A 19,640-nucleotide genomic window follows, 5' to 3' on the forward strand; every position below is an offset into this window, starting at 1 on the left:
ACAGGAATAAAGACTGGAGTTGAAGATCAACACTGAAGGGAGAACACAACAGCATTTCTCAGACAGTACTACCAAGACACAGAATCTCAGAAACACACAGAGTCATGTAGTGATAGATAGTGTTGTTGGAAGATCTGTCATGTTCTAGCCTCACTACACTCCACTCCACTGGCAATGGCATTTCTATTGACAAAAACATGTCATTTCATCACGACAGTTAAAGGGTATGAACTGTGGAGTACAATGTATCTTTACTGGAGTGATATTATTTACATTTGGTTATTGCGTGTTCTTTCTGGTGGCTTACATGTGGACACACCACTCGCGTTACGTGCGTGAGCGTTGCAAAATAAATGTACACATACAGTACATGTTATTCAATAATTTCATCAAAACTGCTTGCGAGCGTTTGTGTAGCCAGGTCCTAAAATAGAACTTGGTTGACGCGCTGCAAGTCCCACCTCTCCCATCATCTTATTGGTTTTTAGGAGCGTGGGTGATTGAAAGATGAAATGAGGTCAACACTCCAGTCCAGTTGGTGGTGGTAATGCACCTTAAAGTTGGTTGCCAACCGCCATATACAGTCGTGGCCAAAAGTTTTGAGAATGACACAAATATTCATTTTCACAGAGTCTGCTGCCCCAGTTTGTATCATCCAAATCAACCATTTATCGGATCATCAAGAACTTCAAGGAGAGCGGTTCAATTGTTGTGAAGAAGGCTTCAGGGCGCCCAAGACAGTCCAGCAAGCGCCAGGACCGTCTCCTAAAGTTGATTCAGCTGCCGGATCGGGGCACCACCAGTACAGAGCTTGCTCAGGAATGGCAGCAGGCAGGTGTGAGTGCATCTGCACGCACAGTGAGGCGAAGACTTTTGGAGGATAGCCTGGGGTCAAGAAGGGCAGCAAAGAAGCCACTTCTCTCCAGGAAAAACATCAGGGACAGACTGATATTCTGCAAAAAGTACAGGGATTGGACTGCTGGGGACTGGGGTAAAGTGATTTTCTCTGATGAACCCCCTTTCCGATTGTTTGGGGCATCCAGAAAAAAAGCTTGTCCGGAGAAGACAAGGTGAGCGCTACCATCAGTCCTGTGTCATGCCAACAGTAAAGCACCCTGAAACCATTCATCTGTGGGGTTGCTTCTCAGCCAAGGGAGTGGGCTCACTCACAATTTTGCCTAAGAACACAGCCATGAATAAAGAATGGTACCAACACATCCTCAGAGAGCAACTTCTCCCAACCATCCAGGAACAGTTAGGTGATGAACAATGCCTTTTCCAGCATGATGGAGCACCTTGCCATAAGGCAAAAGTGATAACTAAGTGGCTTGGGGAACAAAACATCAATATTTTGGGTCCATGGCCAGGAAACTCCCCAGACCTTAATCCCATTGAGAACTTGTGGTCAATCCTCAAGAGGCGAGTGGACAAACAAAACCCCACAAATTCTGACAAACTCCAAGCATTGATTATGCAAGAATGGGCTGCCATCAGTCAGGATGTGGCCCAGAAGTTAATTGACAGGATGCCAGGGCGGATTGCAGAGGTCTTGAAAAAGAAGGGTCAACACTAAAAATATTGACTCTTTGCACCAACTTCATGAAATTGTCAATAAAAACCTTTGACACTTATAAAATGCTTGTAATTATACTTCAGTATTCCATAGTAACATCTGACAAAAATATCTAAAGACTCTGAAGCAGCAAACTTTGTGAAAATTAATACTTGTGTCATTCTCAAAACTTTTGGCCACGACTGAAGGAGGAGAGATTACTAGAAACTAACTAGGTTTACTTTTTTATCTGTGGATTAAGTCAAGGACCTTGTGCATTTCAGGTAAAATAACAACCCAATGTCTATATCCCAGGAAAAATGTACTAGCAACAGCAAGCTAGCTAGCTAAATTGAAATAAATGTTTAATGCGTTTTCACCTGTTCTCAAATTAATATAGTTGGTTCAGAGTTTGTTTTGATATTTCAACCTGTGTCCTGATCGCGTCTGGTGTGGATGGACAAAATCAACATGCTTGCGATGGAGCGCGCGCGTGCCCGATCTGGTCAGCATGTTACAATACAATCTGACTGTTGAAAACAGATCTAGTGCCAGCTTGAGTCATCTTTATCTCCACAGAAAAGACTAATATTCTCTGTCCATTTCCACTCTGCACTGAGATAAAAATATTGGTGCTATTTCAGTACCTTCAATGTGTGTGTGCAGATACACTGTCTGTGTCTGTGTGTGTGTGTGTGTGGCCTTGGCTCAGACACCAAATCTGAAAGCTGTGTGTGTGAGACCAAAGAGCTATCTCTTAGACTCTATAGGCCCCTGAGCCATATCTTCTTCCCTTTGCCTCTCTGACTGCCTCTTTCCCATCATCCCTGCCCCTCATCTTTCCCGCCTCCCTGTCACCTTTTTCCCAGCTTTCCAACACTCTGGGTTCATCTCTTCTTCCACCTTACCCCTTTCTATCTGGTACGATATCTTGTCACTCTTTTTTCTCTCCCTTCTCTAACTCACCCTCCCTTCCTCCTCCTCCTCCTCTCACCCTGAGCCATCTCAACCTCCCTCCCTCTCTCCTCCTCCTCTCACCCTGAGCCCTTTCTCCCTCAACTTCCCTCCCTCCACCTCTCTCCCTGGCACAATATCTCCTCAGGCCTTACCACTTTTTCTTTCCTCTCCTTCTTTCCATTATCTACCTCCCCCTCTCTCCCCGAGCTGTCTTCTAGTTGTGTGACCTCAGAGAAATGCTCAAGAACTATCACAGTGGGCTTTGGCTAAGTGTGCTCCAGTAGGCGGCAGGTAGCCTAATGGTTAGAACATTGGGCCAGTAACCAAAAGGTTGCTGGATCGAATCCCCGAGCTGACAAGGTAAAGATCTGTAATTCTGCCCCTGAGCAAGGCATTAACCCACTGCTCCCCGGGCGCCAAAGACGTAGATGTCAATTATGGCAGCCCCCCGCACCTCTCTGATTCAGATGGGTTAGGTTAAATGCGGAAGACACATTTCAGATGAAGGCATTCAGTTGTTAAATGCGGAAGACACATTTCAGTTGAATGCATTCAGTTGTACAACTGACAAGGTATCCCCCTTTCCCTAGTCGATGTAAGATCCACTCACCCGCTCAACTACCCCTGGTACACCCCAGTCACAACCACAACTGCGGTCTCTTGAACCCTCTCTCTCTCACACACACACACACCACCTCCTCAGCCCCCCCCCCCCCACCCCACCCCCCACTCTCATGCTTGGCTGAAACCGGCAGGCAATCAGGGCCTGCATGCCTGCCTGTTTGTGTAAGACGCAGCGTGGAGGGTTAGGTTTTGGAATAAATGACAGAAAGCTTAACAACGTAACAGTGAGAGGTGAAACACATACAGTCATTATAACATCTGATTAAAGCAGTAGACTAATGATCCTAGAGAGGAGTCATGTGGTCAGTCTGACTCACTGCGTTTAAAGAAGTATTAGCCAGAAAAACGTATAATACTACTGTACCCTTATAATAATTTTTGTTACACGCTTTTATGTCATAGTTGTATCATTGTATGGTGATTGTACTAAGAGTTCATGTTAGATGAATGTCACAGGGTTGTCATGTGACTTATAAGCGAGTGGGAAGTGAGAGAATAGAAGGAGAGCAGAGAGAGAAACATAAATACGTGTTAACAAGAGAGTGAGAGAGAAAGACAACTCTGCACTAACAAAGGGAGGGCGAGCTGTGGAATGCTAATAGCCTAATTTCAACAGGACATTCAAGAGTAAAACGGAGTGTGTTAATATTCTGTCAGTTTCACTTTCTCCTCAGTCATAGACCTGAATAACATGAAGTTTCAATGGATTATTACTGTCCATTATCATATATATATATATATATATATATATATATATATAGCTGTTCAAACGTTTGGGGTCACTTAGAAATGTCTTTGATTTTGAAAGAAAAGCACATTTTCTGTCCATTGAAATAACATCAGAAATACAGATCAGAAATACAGATTTTTTATGGAATATCTACATAGGTGTACAGAGGCCCATTATCAGCAATCATCACTCCTGAGTTGCAATGGCACGTTATGATAGCTAATCCAAGCAGAGTTGCAAAGAAAAAGCCATATCTCAGACTGGCCAATAAAAAGAAAAGATTAAGATGGGAGAAATAATACAGACACTGGACAGAGGAACTCTGCCTAGAAGGCCAGCATCCCGGAGTCGCCTCTTCACTGTCGACATTGAGACTATTTAATGAAACTGCCAGTTGAGGAATTGTGAGGAGTCTGTTTCTCAAACTAGACACTCTAATGTACTTGTCCTCTTGCTTAGTTGTGCACCGGGGCATCCCACTCCTCTATCTATTCTGGTTAGAGCCAGTTTGTGCTGTTCTGTGAAGGGAGTAGTACACAGCGTTGTACGAGATCTTCAGTTTCTTGGCAATTTATCGCAAGGAATAGCTTTCATTTCTCAGAACAAGAATAGACTGACAAGTTTCAGAAGAAAGTCCTTTGTTTCTGGCCATTTTGAGCCTGTAATCAAACCCACAAATGCTGATGCTCCAGATACTCAACTAGTCTAAAGAAGGCAAGTTGTATTGCTTCTTTAATCAGAACAACAGTTTTCAGCTGTTGTTAGAGATTTTCCAGTCATCGGAGGATTTTCAGTAAACTATACTGTTCTCTTTGAAGTAGAAAGAATAATCAATATAAGCTTAAATATTAGACATATGTAAGCAGAATGAAGGCTAAACCTATGTGAGTGTCCAAGCTAGATCAACATCGAATTGACTATTGGACATGTAAAAGAACAGAACGTAAGCAGAATCTGTGTAGATGAGGCAAGGTAAACTAACAAGACGTGACTGGTTTGGGCCATATCTGATCTTGTGAAGGCTACTGGACACGCACACAAGTTAAGCATACACTGATAATGTAGGTCTGAACTTGTAAAGTCCTTTGGACAGGAACATTAGCTAAATGGTATGCATGTCACGCCACCAATAGAATCTATGCCCCGATATCTGAGCCAATAAGAGAATGGAAACTATGTAACAAAGCAAATGGGGTGATGACGTTATGTAAAGGAAAGAATGTATAAAAGCCAAGCACTAAGAATGAGAAAGCAGTACTTCCATGGAGGTGCTCGGCTTTGTTGCATTCTGCAATTAAAGTCTAATTGAATTCACAAGCTTCAGTATCTGAGTATTTTATTTAATATTTTCCACAACACTGTGCAAACATAATTGCAGAAGGGTTTTCTAATGATCAATTAGCCTTTTAATAATGATAAACCTGGTTGCTGATAATGGGCCTCTGTACACCTATTTAGATATTCCAGAAAAAATCTGCCGTTTCCAGCTACAATAGTCATTTACAAAATGAACAATGTCTACACTGTAGGTGGCAACTGCCAGGTCGCACTTGTAGGTCGCAGTTGTAAATTAGAACTTGTTCTCAACTGGCCTACCTGGTTAAATAAAGGTTAAATAAAACATTTCATTAAAAGAATTCTGATCAATTTGATGTTCTTTTAATGTATTTTTTTTTAATTTTCTTTCAAAAACAAGGACATTTCTAAGTGACTCCAAACTTTTGAACGATAGTGTGTGTGTGTGTGTGTGTGTGTGTGTGTGTGTGTGTGTGTGTGTGTGTGTGTGTGTGTGTGTGTGTGTGTGTGTATATATATATATATATATATATATATATCACACACACACACGCAGACACACACACACACACAATACTGTCCATTATCAACACACTAACTTCGTACAGCAATTGTGACCCACGTCCAAAGTTTGTTGATGCCATACTCCTCAAATTCCAATGAACAGCTTCATACAAAAAAAATCCAGATTGGCAGATCATTTTCCAATTCTAACATATATTCCCACATAGAGGACTACCCGCTGACTGATATCATTAATATGTAGTAGCTAACTCTAAGGTTTAGTCCACATTAAATATTCCCTTTCACTGTAATAGTACTAGTGACACAGTAGTACACCACATTATATATGTAGAAGGGTGCAATTTGGGACAAAGCCTATGATTCATAACGATAATCTATTGTAATCTATTAATATATTCTAATAGCAAACCAAGCAGAGGCCAGAAATAGACACAAATCCATATGGCACACTACTCCATCCCTCTAATCTTCTATCATCCCTCTTTCTCCATCCATCCATCCATCCATCCATCCATCCAGCCCAGAAATGGGTTCAAATCAGGGGAGAACGACTGCTCCCTTTCATTGAAGCCACGGATGTTCAAGGCCAACCGCGGTACTGCAGGCATTGTTAGCAGAAAACAAGATCCCCATTATAGTAAAAAAAACAGTGATCATCGTGGTTAAAATGTGTGTAAATAAAATAAAAAAATTGACCGCAAACATGGTACCAATAATTGCTTATAATACACCAGATGTATGTCCTTGAACAGATTATTTCAAAATTGCACGAAGTTTTAAGGATAATTTAGTTGCTAATCGATCCTGGGCTGTATCACAACCGGCCGTGATCGGGAGTCCCATAGGGCGGTGCACAATTGGCCCAGCGTCGCCTGGGTTAGGGGAGGGTTTGGCCGGGGTAGGCCGCCATTGTAAAATAAGAATTTGGTTAAATAAAGGTTAAATAAATAAAATAATGCCAGCCTGCAGTACCACGGTCAGCCATGAACTTGAGTTACTCAATGAGAGGAGGCAGCACTGAGCTAGCCTGCAACGTCTCTTCCTGGTTTAGCTCAAACTGCACATTTTATGTCTCCATGGGAAGCCATTTTAACTGATTTAATTTGGCTTCCAATGCGCTATTGAATCTTCACATTGGAATTAATGGTATCACATGATCAATTGCTTTGTCCATTCATATCATTTGGTTCAAATAGGCTGGCTCAAGCAAACATTCAGGATGTTTGAAAGAAAACAAATACTACTTGAACCCAGGTCTGATGCACAGAAGAGAGGTTATGTGTAGATTATACAGGCCATATGTTTTCTGTCTACCTAATTATGCTGCTATGCTATTGATATTACAACACAGCAGAGTAATAGGCCTGTAGGATGTACGGTAAAGACATAGCTCCATGCCCTCACTACAACCGCTTGCCTTGGCTAGGTCTCTTCAACATAACCTCTATTTTGATGAGGGGCATTTTGTTCCAATTGAGAATATGGCGGCCAATTACAAAAAAAAAGTCATTGAGTTCAAAGCTTTTTTCTTTCTTTCAAATGTATGCCTAACCTAAAAGGTATTTACAGATACTTAATTCAGAGGGTTGTAGCTCTAGGACTGTCCCAGATATTGATGTTGATAGATTACTATGTAGGTCGTAGCTACTCCCTAGGTGGTCACTAACTCACCTAGATCCAGTCAAGGGCACCTTAGTTGTGCCAAGTTTCAATACCTACAGTACTGTATGTGTGTAGCTCCTGTGTGTATCTACACTGGTGTGGTCAGGGCATACAGCTGAAATAAGGAAAGCATGAGTGAGGAGTGCCAGGTGAGGGTGAAGCAAAGCACTGGGTAGAGAAACCATTTCAAATATCTTTGGTCCATCTTAAATATCTTAAATGATCTGGTCCTTCCCTGCACACTACACAACACACCTTCATGTCCTCACAAAATACAGTGACACACACACTCCCAAGAACTCTTGAGCAGTAGCTTGAGGAACACTGATAAGCAGCTAATTAGGTTTGTGTAGCCCATTTGGTAATCTGTTTCCTGCGTCCCCTGTTGAGTAGATATCAGTTATTGACTGCTGAGGTTTAGAAGGTGGGTAATTAACAACAAAAATGTAGCAAAAAATATCACCATTAACAACACAGACTAATAGAATGGATTCTCGTATGTGTATATACAGTGTGTGTGTGTATGTATGTATATGTATATGTGTGTATATATACAGTGTGTGTGTGTGTGTGTGTGTGTGTGTGTGTGTGTGTGTGTGTGTGTGTGTGTGTGTGTGTGTGTGTGTGTGTGTATATACAGTGTGTGTGAGTGAGTCCGCGCGTGTGTCCGTGTGTGTGCGTTCACCTGTGAGGATGTCTCATTGCTCCTGAATGGTTCTCCCACATACTGACAGCTCATTAGGAGAGAGTGGGAGGTAGGAAGCGAGAGAGAGAAAAAAGAAAGAAAGAGAAAAAGTGAAAAGGGAATCCACAGAGGCCTCTGAGACACAGTCCATATATCTAAGATCGAGAAAAAGACAAACATTTTCCCATGAAATCCCATGTCTGCATGACGTCAATTGAATAAACAAAAAACGTGCTTTAATTTGACTGTATTCTGAATCGTGACACTCGAAAACACCATTGTACAAATAGTGCAACATGACAGTGTGATTCTAGCCTCAACAACAAGCTTTAGTCCCCCTGCTTCACATTCAGTGTGATTGGAGGCAGACAGGAGATGAAAATGTCTTGAACAGTGGATAACAGCAGCAGCAGACCAGCAGTCTGTAATGGACAGACCATGTTGTTTTGTGAGGTGGTCCTGTGAGATCTCGAATGCGTCCCAAATGGCACCCTATTCCCTATATACAGTAGTGCAATACTTTTGACCAGAGCCTATGACACTCATCTTGTCAGCTCCATCCCTGTGTTCTCACTGTGTGACTTTTAGGAGCTCAATCTTCTACATCAATCACACCAACCAGACCCTTATATATGACCCTTACATATGACCTCTTATACCCTGTAGCCTGACAGCTCTTCACAAAAATATATCTACAACACACACACACACACACACAGTACACACACACACTCACACAGCACTAGCTCTTTCTCAGCATAAGAGATGAAAACGGTGAAGAGGCAGAGAGCATTTACTAGCTGCTGATACAGTCTAGTGTTGTCAATACAGAATACAGAAACATAATTCTGTGGTAAATAAAACAGACTAGCTGGTGTTAGAGCTACTAGAATGCTGCCTAACCTTGCCTGCCTCTGTCATTGTTAAGCCATATCAATCCACAGAACTCCTCTAGAGAGTGATTCATATTGAAAGATAGCTCAATGCCGTTCCTACTGACCCAGAGGAGAAGGATAGGACAGGACAGCTAAGGAAATCAGCAACAGCAAAGAGTTGAGAGAGGAAGAGCAGAAGGGGAACGTTTCAATATTGCAAGGTGTGCACCGGAATCCCCTATATCATTATGTGGACACGGTGTGGCAAGCCCATGCATTGACAAACAGTCAGGGAGGAAGGGAGAGTCCCTTGTAGGGGTATAAATCAGAAGGAAAACATGCTGGAGACACACACACCTTCACACACACTGTACCCCCAGGATTAGCCTCTGTTGGATTCTAGCTTGAAATATACTTATTAATGTTACCATACTAGAACTTATTGATTACTTTACATGTATAATGAATGCATCTGTTTGGGTCAATGGAGGGTGGATAAGAACTAGGTGTATGGAAAGTGACTGAGTGAGAAAGAGCGAGTGCAGAAAGTTTACATTCTGTCACAGACATAGGCCCCGCCCCCTATGTACTTTGCCTCCGGCCACAAATACATTTGCACATAGATCCTTCCTTCTTACCCATAACACGTTAATCACTACTGCTAGGCCACTTACTAAAACGTGCTTAAGTCAATTAGTCAGTTTCCAACGCCTGCTCTGTATCCTGTCAGCTCCCCTGGGCCCTAAACAGACACCACAGGAGCAGATGAGAGCATTTACCGCAAAATGTATAATGTAAACAAAGAGACAACCACCACAATATGCAGCACTGAGGGGGCCGTTCCACCTCAAAAAGCACAAGAAAGAGGTTCTGTAAGAAACAGATACGATTTGCATTCCTGGAACATTATTTGGTTGAAATATAATATGATCTCTGAGAAATTAAGCTAATTAATTGCACCCAAATTGGCAATATACATTTAATTGTAAATGTATAGATTCATATACAGTCATGGCCAAAAATATTGCCACCCTTGCACTTTTTTCAAATAATGCACCATTTCTTCCAGAAAACTGTTGAAATTCAAATTTATTTTCGTATCCACATATGTATGTCTTCAGTGTGCAGTTTAAAAATATATATAAAAAAACTGAATGCTACAACCCAGTGGTGGCCAAATACTTTGTTCAATTTCAACTCATTTTTAGGGAAAATTGTGAGTAAGACATGAAGTGAGTAAGACATGAAGAATAAAAAATAAAAAGCCACTCAGGGACCCCCCACACCAGGCCCACCCCAACGGACAGTATACAGCATTAATTCTCTATGTTTGACATGTAGTATGAAGCTGCAGCTTGGAATATTGTTTATTCATACTATGTATTTGTATTTCTTATGGATCCTCATAAGCTGCTGCCTTGCTCTTCCTGGGGTCCGGCAAAATTAAGGCTGTTATACAATTTTAAAAACATTACCAATAAGAAGAAGCGAGTTGCTTGGGCCAAGAAACACAAGCAATGGACATTAGACCGGTAGAAATCTGTCCTTTGGTCTGATGAGTCCAAATTGGCGATTTTTGGTTCCAACCGCCGTGTCTTTGTGACACGCAGAGTAGGTGAACGGAGGAGGCGGAGGAGGCATGGAGGAGGCGGCGTGATGGTGCGGGAGAGCTTTGCTGGTGACACTGTCAGTGATTTATTTTGAATTCAAGGCACACTTAACCAGCATGGTTACCACAGAATTCTGCAGCGATACGACATCCCATCTGGTTTGGGCTTAGTGGGATTATCATTTGTTTCTCAACAGGACAATGACCCTACCCACCTCCAGGCTGTGTAAGGGCTATTTGACCAAGAAGGAGAGTGATGGAGTGCTGCCGCAGATGACCTGGCCTCCACAATCACCCGACCTCAACCCAATTGAGATGGTTTGGGATGAGTTGGACCGCAGAGTGAAGGAAAAGCAGCCAAAAAGTGCTCAGCATGTGGGAACTTCTTCAAGACTGTTGGAAAAGCATTCCAGGTGAAGCTGGTAGAGAGAATGCCAAGAGAAGAGTGTGCAAAGCTGTCCTCAAGGCTTATTTGAAGAATCTCATTGAAAATATATTTTGATTTGTTAAACACTTTTTTGTAACTACATGATTCCATAGGTGTTATTTCAAAGTTTTGAAGTCTTCACTATTACTCAACAATGTAGAAAATGTTTAAAAAATAAACTAAACCCTTTGAATGAGTAGGTGTCCAAACTTTTAACTGGTTTGGACACCTACTCTGCAAAATACTGTACATAAAGTAGTGAAATACCCAAACCAATGTGGGAATGAGCCATCAACTTGTATATTAAATTTGAGCAAACACAACATACTGTATTGTGAAAAACATGCATTAAGAGAGGAGAAACCATGTCAATTCATTTTTTTTTTTTAAATGTAACATTTATTTTACTAGGCAAGTCAGTTAAGAACAAATTCTTATTTACAATGACGGCCTACCAAAAGGCAAAAGGCCTCCTGTGGGGATTAAAAATAACAACAACAAAAAATATATATATAGGACAAAACATACATCACGACAAGAGAGACAACACAACATAAAGAGAGACCCGAGACAACATAGCAAGGCAGCAACACATGACAACACAGCATAGTAGCAACACAACATGACAACATGGTAGCAAAACAACATGGCAGGAGCACAACATGGTAGAGGCACAAAACATGGTCCAAACATTATTGGGCACAGACAACAGCACAAAGGGCAAGAAGGTAGTTCATAATTGTAATAGACTATCTCTGATTGTAATCTCCAAAACATCTCTCCTCCTCTTGTTATCACTCCATTGGAGAGTAAATTAAAAGGAGTAATCTATATGCACGTAGCAGAGAGTAGTGTGGGTAGCCAGCCAGTGCAGACGTTGACAGTGAGTAACTGAGAAAACGACTGCTAAGAATGATAAGAGACACTGACAGTACTGCAATTAAACTAACAACCATTATGACAGAGACAGACAATGAAACACATATAGTGAAGAATTACAAATTAAAAACACCTTTTTCGACAACATCATTAAGGGTCCCCAAAATAATAGCAATATTATGCTGTGTGTGTGTGTGTGTGTGTGTGTGTGTGTGTGTGTGTGTGTGTGTGTGTGTGTGTGTGTGTGTGTGTGTGTGTGTGTGTGTGTGTGAATGAGTAGAGTGATATTGATACTAACCCGACATTCTATCTCTCTCAACATGCTGGTCAATAACAGATGTGCATTTTTGACTCTGAATTTTTATTTATTTAACTGGGCAAGTCAGTTAAGAACAAATTCTTATTTACAATGACGGCCAACCCCAGCCAAACTCGGATGACGCTAGGCCAATTGTGCGCCGCTCTATGGGACTCCCAATCACGGCCGGATGTGATACAGCCTGGATTAGAACCATTGACTGTAGTGACGCCTCTCTTGCACTGAGATGCAAGAGAGGCCACTTTCGCCACTTTGGAGCCCGAAAAAGGACCATGCAGAGTGCTAAACACACACACTCTCTCTCCTTGGAGAGAAAATTAGTCATGGAAACCAATTCCACAACTCTGACTTCCATATCTCAGAGGGAAGCTGAGGGAGAAGGTAGGAAAGGGGGGGGGGGGGGGGTGTTGACACCAGAAGGTCTTTCTGTAGGTCAGAGTCCCCATCTCCCCTCACTCCTCCTCCATCTCTCTATTCCCTCACTACCCCCTTCCCTTCTTCTCTCTCCTCCCCTCATATCTCTCAGCTTTTGTAGCATTCTTCCTCTTGACAACCTCCACCCCAGCAGAAAGCCTGCCATGTAGGTATGCCTGCTGTTCAACCAATCACATCTCATTCTGAAGTAGCTCTAACCACATCTCATTCTGCCTGATGTCCACCAATCACATCTCTTTCTGAAACAGGGACAGACAGACGGCTCCAGTGAAAGGTCATAGATTGGCCTAACACACCAGGAAAATACAGCCTCACTCCTCTTCTACCCAGAGAAAGGGCATTTCTGATCTGTGATCTCGACCCCCTTCCTTCTCGACTTACCAAGACAAATGCACTTGAGTGTTTGCCAAAGTCAAATGCCAGAATCAATGACGGTCATAAAGCTCCTTAACTTCTACAACTTTTACATAATCGATTAGAGAGCTACTGGGTGTGCAGAATATTACTGCAGCCCAGCAATAACACACCTGACTCAACTTATTAACTGCTCGACAAAACAGCCAGTGGTGGGCTGGAACAAAAGCCTGCACACACCAAGCTCGGACCAGGTTTGCTGACCACTGGACTAAGCCTATTAGTCTTTCAATTAGATATCAATCCTGTCCTATTTATGACAATTTCCATGGTGATAAACCGTTTATAATACATCCTATTCAGCAATTACACAGCTTACTGGCTCAACATGGAAGAAGAGGATCAAGAATTCTGCAAATCCTTTTAAAGCAGTGATATATTTCTGGTCTTACCCTCCCTCGGACTACACACGCCATATGCTTCTTATGCTGATAGCCTAAACAAACACACACCCGCTAATCTCAAAAGACTAAGATTAATTGGGGTAAGTAAGACTTATTTAGCAACACTGTAGGGCTAGTATCTGTGTCATAAACATTTAACAGAAGCAGCCTTTTCAGCAAATGCACATAATGTGTCTCTGTACATTTGAAGGGGGTTGACGACTGTCACCATGAACATCAAGAGAGGTATCAAGAGGGGTTACAGTTGGGTATGGCAGGTGCCATACACCAGCTCAAGCCAAAATATGTCAAAGTAGGCTATAAAAAAAGTAGACAAAAATCATTCCAATCCCGCCTAAAATGTAACGGCTGTAATTGGTAGCTGGCTTTAGGACCATGAGGAGCATCGCTGAGAGAGAAGCTGCCAGCCTGCACGCCTTTCTCGCAGCAGAGAGCATAGGCAGTGCCAGACAGTCTGCTTTGTTTGTCAGCCGTTTAGGCAGTGCGCTCATTGCTTTTGAATTTGATGTCGGTATTTGAACTCGGCCTTGTAAACCTTGCAGCCAGCTATTTTATGCACTGGTTACTTTCACATTAATGTCGACATTGGCGGCGCGTCCAATATGTTAAGGGAAGATAAGCTTCCTCTAAAGTAAATTCAATTAAATTTGCTATATAATTACAAAATGCCTATACAGAAATAAATAAAATCATTAAAAAAATTACACCAGAGAGTATGATTTGGCCACAGAGGATCATTCGCATCTTTAAAAAATTAGCTGTGGATTGTTTTTAACCCGCGATTTGGGCAGCGCTTGGCAAATAGCCTAACAAATAGCTGATTGTTGAATTGCAGTGGTCAGTGAATGAAATGTAGTTGAATAGGCATATTGCAATATTTCAAAATACAGTCGTAGGAGAAACATAGTTTAGAAAGCTAATGGCTATTGCTTAAAATTCTCAACTCCCAATTGAGCGAACAGTAGCCTATCTTATTGGCAGCAGCGTAGAGCAAAACCATATCCCTGGTGAGTGCCTGTCTGGCGGACGGCTCTGTAGGCTCATGGCAGACGGGCGGCTTTGCAGGCTCATGGCAGACGGGCGGCTCAGATGGCGCTGGGGAGACGGATGGCTCAGATGGCGCTGGGGAGACGGATGGCTCAGATGGCGCTGGGGAGACGGATGGCTCAGATGGCGCTGGGGAGACGGATGGCTCTGGCCGGATACGGCGCACTGTAGACCTGGTGCGTGGTGCCGGAACTGGAGGCACCGTGCTAAGGATAAGCACCTTCCTACTAGTGCGGGGAGCAGGGACAGGGCACACTGTACTCTCAAAGCCCACTCTATACCTGGTGCGAGGTACCGGCACTGGTGACACCGGGCTGAGGACAAGCACATCAGGATTAGTAGGGGGAGAAGATACAGTGTGTTCAGGGCTCTGGAGACGCACAGGTGGCTTAGTGCGTGGTGCCGGAACTGGAGGCACCGGGCTAGATACACGCACTACAGGGAGAGTGCGTGGAGGAGGAACAGGGCTCAGGATACGCACTGGTAGCCTAGTGCGTAGTGTAGGCACTGTAGGTACTAGGCTGGGGCGGGGAGGTGGCGCCGGAAATACCGGACCGTGGAGACGTACTGGCACTCTTGAGCATTGAGCCTGCCCAACCTTACCTGGTTGAATACTCCCGGTTGCCCGACCAGTGCGGGGAGGTGGAATAACCAGCACCGGGCTATGTAGGCGAACCGGGGAAACCATGCGTAAGGCAGGTGCCATGTATGCCGGCCCGAGGAGACGCACTGGAGACCAGACGCGTTGAGCCGGCCTCATGACACCTGGCTCAATACCCAATCTAGCCCTCCCAGTGAGGGGAGGTGGAATAACCCGCGCTGGGCTATGCACTCGTACAGGAGACACCGTGCGCTCTACTGCGTAACACGGCGCCTGCCCGTACTCCCGCTCTCCACGGTAAGCCTGGGAAGTGGGCGCAGGTCTCCTACCTGCCCTTGGCACCTGTAGCCTCTGCTCTTCTCAGTGCCTCCAGCTGTTCCCATGGGAGGCGATCCCTACCAGCCAGGATCTCCTCCCAAGTGTAGCAACCCTTTCCATCCAATACATCGTCCCATGTCCATTGCTCCTTCTTTTCCTGTCCCTTACTCCGTTGACTCTGCTGCTTGGCTCTGGTATGGTGGGTGATTCTGTAACAGCGTTCCTCTCTCTCTTCATAAGAAGAGGAGGTGTATTGAGGGAGCCAAGGCGCAGCAGGTTGTGAATACATAATGAATTTAATGACAAGACGAAAAACGAACACGAACTATACTTGAAATGATACAAAATAACAAACGACGTAGACTGACCTAAACATGAGAACTTACATATACACGAAGAACGCACGAAATGGAAACAGACTACATAAACCGAACAAACCGTATACAGTTCCGTATGGTGCAAACATCACACAAACACGGAAGACAATCACCCACAACGAACACTGTGACAACGCCTACCTAAATATGACTCTTAATTAGAGGAACGCCAAACACCTGCCTCTAATTAAGAGCCATACCAGGCAACCCAAAACCAACACAGAAACAGAAAACATAGAATGCTCACCCAACCTCACGTCCTGACCAACTAACACACATAACAACTAACATAAATAGGTCAGGAACGTGACAGTGAGTGCATGAATAATCACTGTCATTATCAATGGATCAGTACCATTTTTTAGAGATTAGATGGTTACATTTAAAGTTACACTTAAAGTTACACTACGCAGAAAATCCTGCATTTCCTGGCTGCTTAGTTTGCCTAATTTCAGTTTATGTGACAAAATAAGCTAGTATAGTATAGAGAATCATTGTACCATATAAACCACTGTGAAATGTATTTTCCGCAACCAAAAATATTGTTGTTTCAGCTGTTTGAGTGTACAAAACCAAAAGTAAAAGACACAAAAACAAAACGTAAGAACGGGAAGCATAGAAATAGCACACATAGAACATATCCACCGCTTCTTTGACTTGGTTTCAAGTGGAATGATAGATCTATAACTTACATTTCTATGTGAATTTGGTCAGGTAAGATTAAGACAAGGTCGTTTTTACTGATCTTTTTGTCAGTGTCAATAGAGTAGGCTACTAATGTGTTGTACTCAAAAAGATGTTGCTTATGTCTCCAGTCATATAAAGCATAGTAGAACTGCATGAAATGTGTTTATCAAAGGCCACATTTCCTGTGCAAAGAAAGGAGAAGAAACGTCTCTGATTAGGCTTAGTCTTTCACTGAGCTCAGGCATGCATTGTTCAGAACCAGGGGCACAACTTTCACTGGGACACCCCCACACACATTCTGAAATTGCATTTTTGTCCCCCTTAGTTTTATCATTGGAATGTGATACAAAACGAGGCAACGGTGTGCTTCAGGACCATGTGGACACTTCCGAGCAGTCGGGTAGGCGGTTTGGAGTGTTTTTCTGACTGGATAAAAAAATAAATATATAATAATTATATATAATTATTATATAATTATATATAATTATATATAATTTTATATATAATTATATATAAAACCAAAGTTGTGGCTGTTCAGAACTGTCTGTTTCGCTAACAGTGATTGAGTTATATGACCGCTCCCGAGTGGCGCAGTGGTCTAAGGCACTGCATCTCAGTGCTAGAGGCGTCACTACAGATCCTGGTTCGATTCCAGGAAGTATCACAACCGGCCGTGATAGGGAGTCCCATAGGGCGGCGCACAATTGGCCCAGCATCGTCCGGGTTGCCTGTCTGCAAGTGCAATGGTAGATGCCTATAAAAGGTGAAAAAAAAATGGCTCCCCCAAAATCAAAACTCACATGCTATGGATGGCGGTTCTAGCTTGTATGCCCACCCCCCCAAAAAAAACTGCCAGATATTTGTAACACAAATAAATAATCATAACATTTAAAAATATATAAATATAAAAATATATACTAAAATATGACTCAGAAATATAAAAAATAAGTAAGACAAATAGAAACAAATTGTAGTATACAAATAAAAAAGAGAATCGAATTATTACAATATTAACCTATTGCTAACAAAAAACACACAAATAAAACTAAATTGCACAAATCCTATATCACACAAATACACAATAGAATAACACACTTATAAAGAATAAAAACGAATTATTACACTACTGCACTTCAAACAAGAAACACACAAACTAAATTGCACAACTAATTGCATTAGTACTGTACAAAGTTAGAGATGCGCTATTTGAAAGATTCCCCCGAATGTCACCATTCCGAATGTTTTTTGTTGTGCGGACGCCGGGTGCCGCCCCGGTCAAGATGGGCGGCTGCCCATGTCGCCTATACCTAAATCCGCCACTGGATGTCGCATTTGAAGTTGGCTTTGTTGTGACTTGTTAGTGTGTATTATGGATCTATTTCAAGTTGCACTGTATGCGCGATTCCACAAGTAAATTAGTAACGTTACATCTATGATACGGTTGAGTAGTGGTTGATATTGCTTACTGTTCCACAGAACTTTAAACCTAATATTTCTGTGATAATTAATGGCTGGGGTCGTTTGATTTTGCAGTTCTCCAAATAGCATTTGGTTGTGAACCACGTATTTTGATGCTATTGAAGAATAAAAATACGACCGCCCATTCGCTAATCAATCTCCACCCATATAGACAACACATGACATACAGGCTGGGTAATGCTTTTCTGCGACCTGCATCATCGGTAAAATGAAGAGAACGAGTGCACCGCGACTAGTCTGTGGACAAAACACAGACAAGCGGAGAGGTATGAATATAGAAAACCCAGAAACAACTCCTAAACCCCAAAACATTGACATAACATACTTTTACTTTAATTACGTCAAGAGTTGTTTTCCTTGCCACCTGCTCCGAAACTGATGAGCCAAGGCGACAATTAGGACGAATATTTGTCAGGAATGCAAAATCCGAAGCACCTACTGCGCTTGCGTATTCCGGGCCGGACCGCCATTCATCAGCTCACAGACCGTAGCGCACCATTTGGCAAAAAAAAACGACCTTGCCCCGGTCCCCGTGGACGGCGGAGGCAGCTGCGAGGCAGTAACAATTATAAACGCATCGTAATGAATGCTCACTTGTCTGCAAGTGAGCCAAGTCTGCAAAAAGGATGAATCAGGATGTATCAGACCAGATCAATAGCACTGTTGTGGCCATCCTGGTCAGGTTTAGGAGGGGCCGCATCACTTGGAAAAAAACACCTATTTTTTGGCAAAGCCATCAAATTAGGGATGTAGCCTCATGCCATGGAACCTAATGCAAAGCAAACCTGTTATAGCCTAACTGTCACGCAGCCAAGCACTGTTATATTCATTGAAAAACAGAAGGGGGAAAAAAACAGAATAGAACAACGAATGCACTTGTTGCGCAAATTAAAGCATCATCACCCTTTTTTATCTCCTGAAAGTTAGAAAACAATGTTGTCCATTGATAAATTGCTGTAGTGTATTATATCTAATATTTTCTATTGTTTTAAAATGATCGAAGCTTATCAATGCCTTCGGAAGATCTGCAAATGAATGACCTAGCCTAGAAAATATTCTATCGGCTGCATAGAATGTTTGTTTCATGTCAACAAAGTGGGCGTTTAAATTATTCCCTCCGCTACATTGATACATTGTAGCCTAACTCTTGTGTTGCTTATATGGAACAACAATCTCCCGCTGGCCATGCCCATGAAAAAGTATCAGCAGCAGGATGACTGCGCTACCCTGGCCACTCAAGTGCCATTCGCCCAGACAATCTCTGCTAGTGCTACAGTTCGTTTGCAAAAATACTCGGAAAGTGTTCCTCTGTTGAAACCCCATTATATCGCATGCACACGCAACCGTGCGTTCACAAGCAATTCGCGCGAATCAACGGTAATTCATCTCACCTCAGGTTCTTCAATATCGGTGTTCCTGGAAGCTTGCGGTCCGTTCCATTCCCTGCAATTCCACCATCTTTCGTTCCACACCTCGCTCACTCTACCCGGCTAGGCTGGGCAGCAGTCGGTCTGTGCTGTGCTGTGAGCGAGCTTCCTCCCTACCCTACCCCTCCTCCCCAGCCACCGTGACATCAGAGGGGGATTACAAACAATGCAAAAAGCATCTTTAAATGGGGGGATTTTTGTCCAGCACTGGATGGCCGCTTCAGCGGTCTTGAAAGGCTTATATTGTCTTCAACTAGAGTACACACATTTCTGGTCCGTTTCACATATCCATGCTATATTGCATGTGAGTT

The 19,640-nt window shown here is 42.8% G+C and overlaps 1 protein-coding gene across 7 annotated transcripts in view; it reads right to left on the reverse strand.

Annotated features, from left to right (window-relative positions):
• The window catches only part of LOC129853913 (amyloid-beta A4 precursor protein-binding family A member 1-like), a 113,222-nt gene extending 93,779 nt beyond the window's left edge, over window positions 1-19,443 (reverse strand). For 3 of the 7 annotated variants that reach the window (XM_055920425.1, XM_055920428.1, XM_055920427.1), the window contains exon 1: window positions 19,294-19,443. The gene's annotated coding sequence lies outside the window, so the exon portion shown is untranslated. Of the gene's footprint in view, window positions 1-8,031; window positions 8,081-19,293 lie in introns of all 7 variants that reach the window. The other 4 variants (XM_055920420.1, XM_055920422.1, XM_055920424.1 and 1 more) reach the window with 3 other exon arrangements.
• Between the last annotated feature and the right edge of the window lie 197 nt (window positions 19,444-19,640).

Source organism: Salvelinus fontinalis, chromosome 4 (assembly GCF_029448725.1).
Source record: "Salvelinus fontinalis isolate EN_2023a chromosome 4, ASM2944872v1, whole genome shotgun sequence".
In the NCBI taxonomy this organism is placed as follows: domain Eukaryota; kingdom Metazoa; phylum Chordata; class Actinopteri; order Salmoniformes; family Salmonidae; genus Salvelinus; species Salvelinus fontinalis.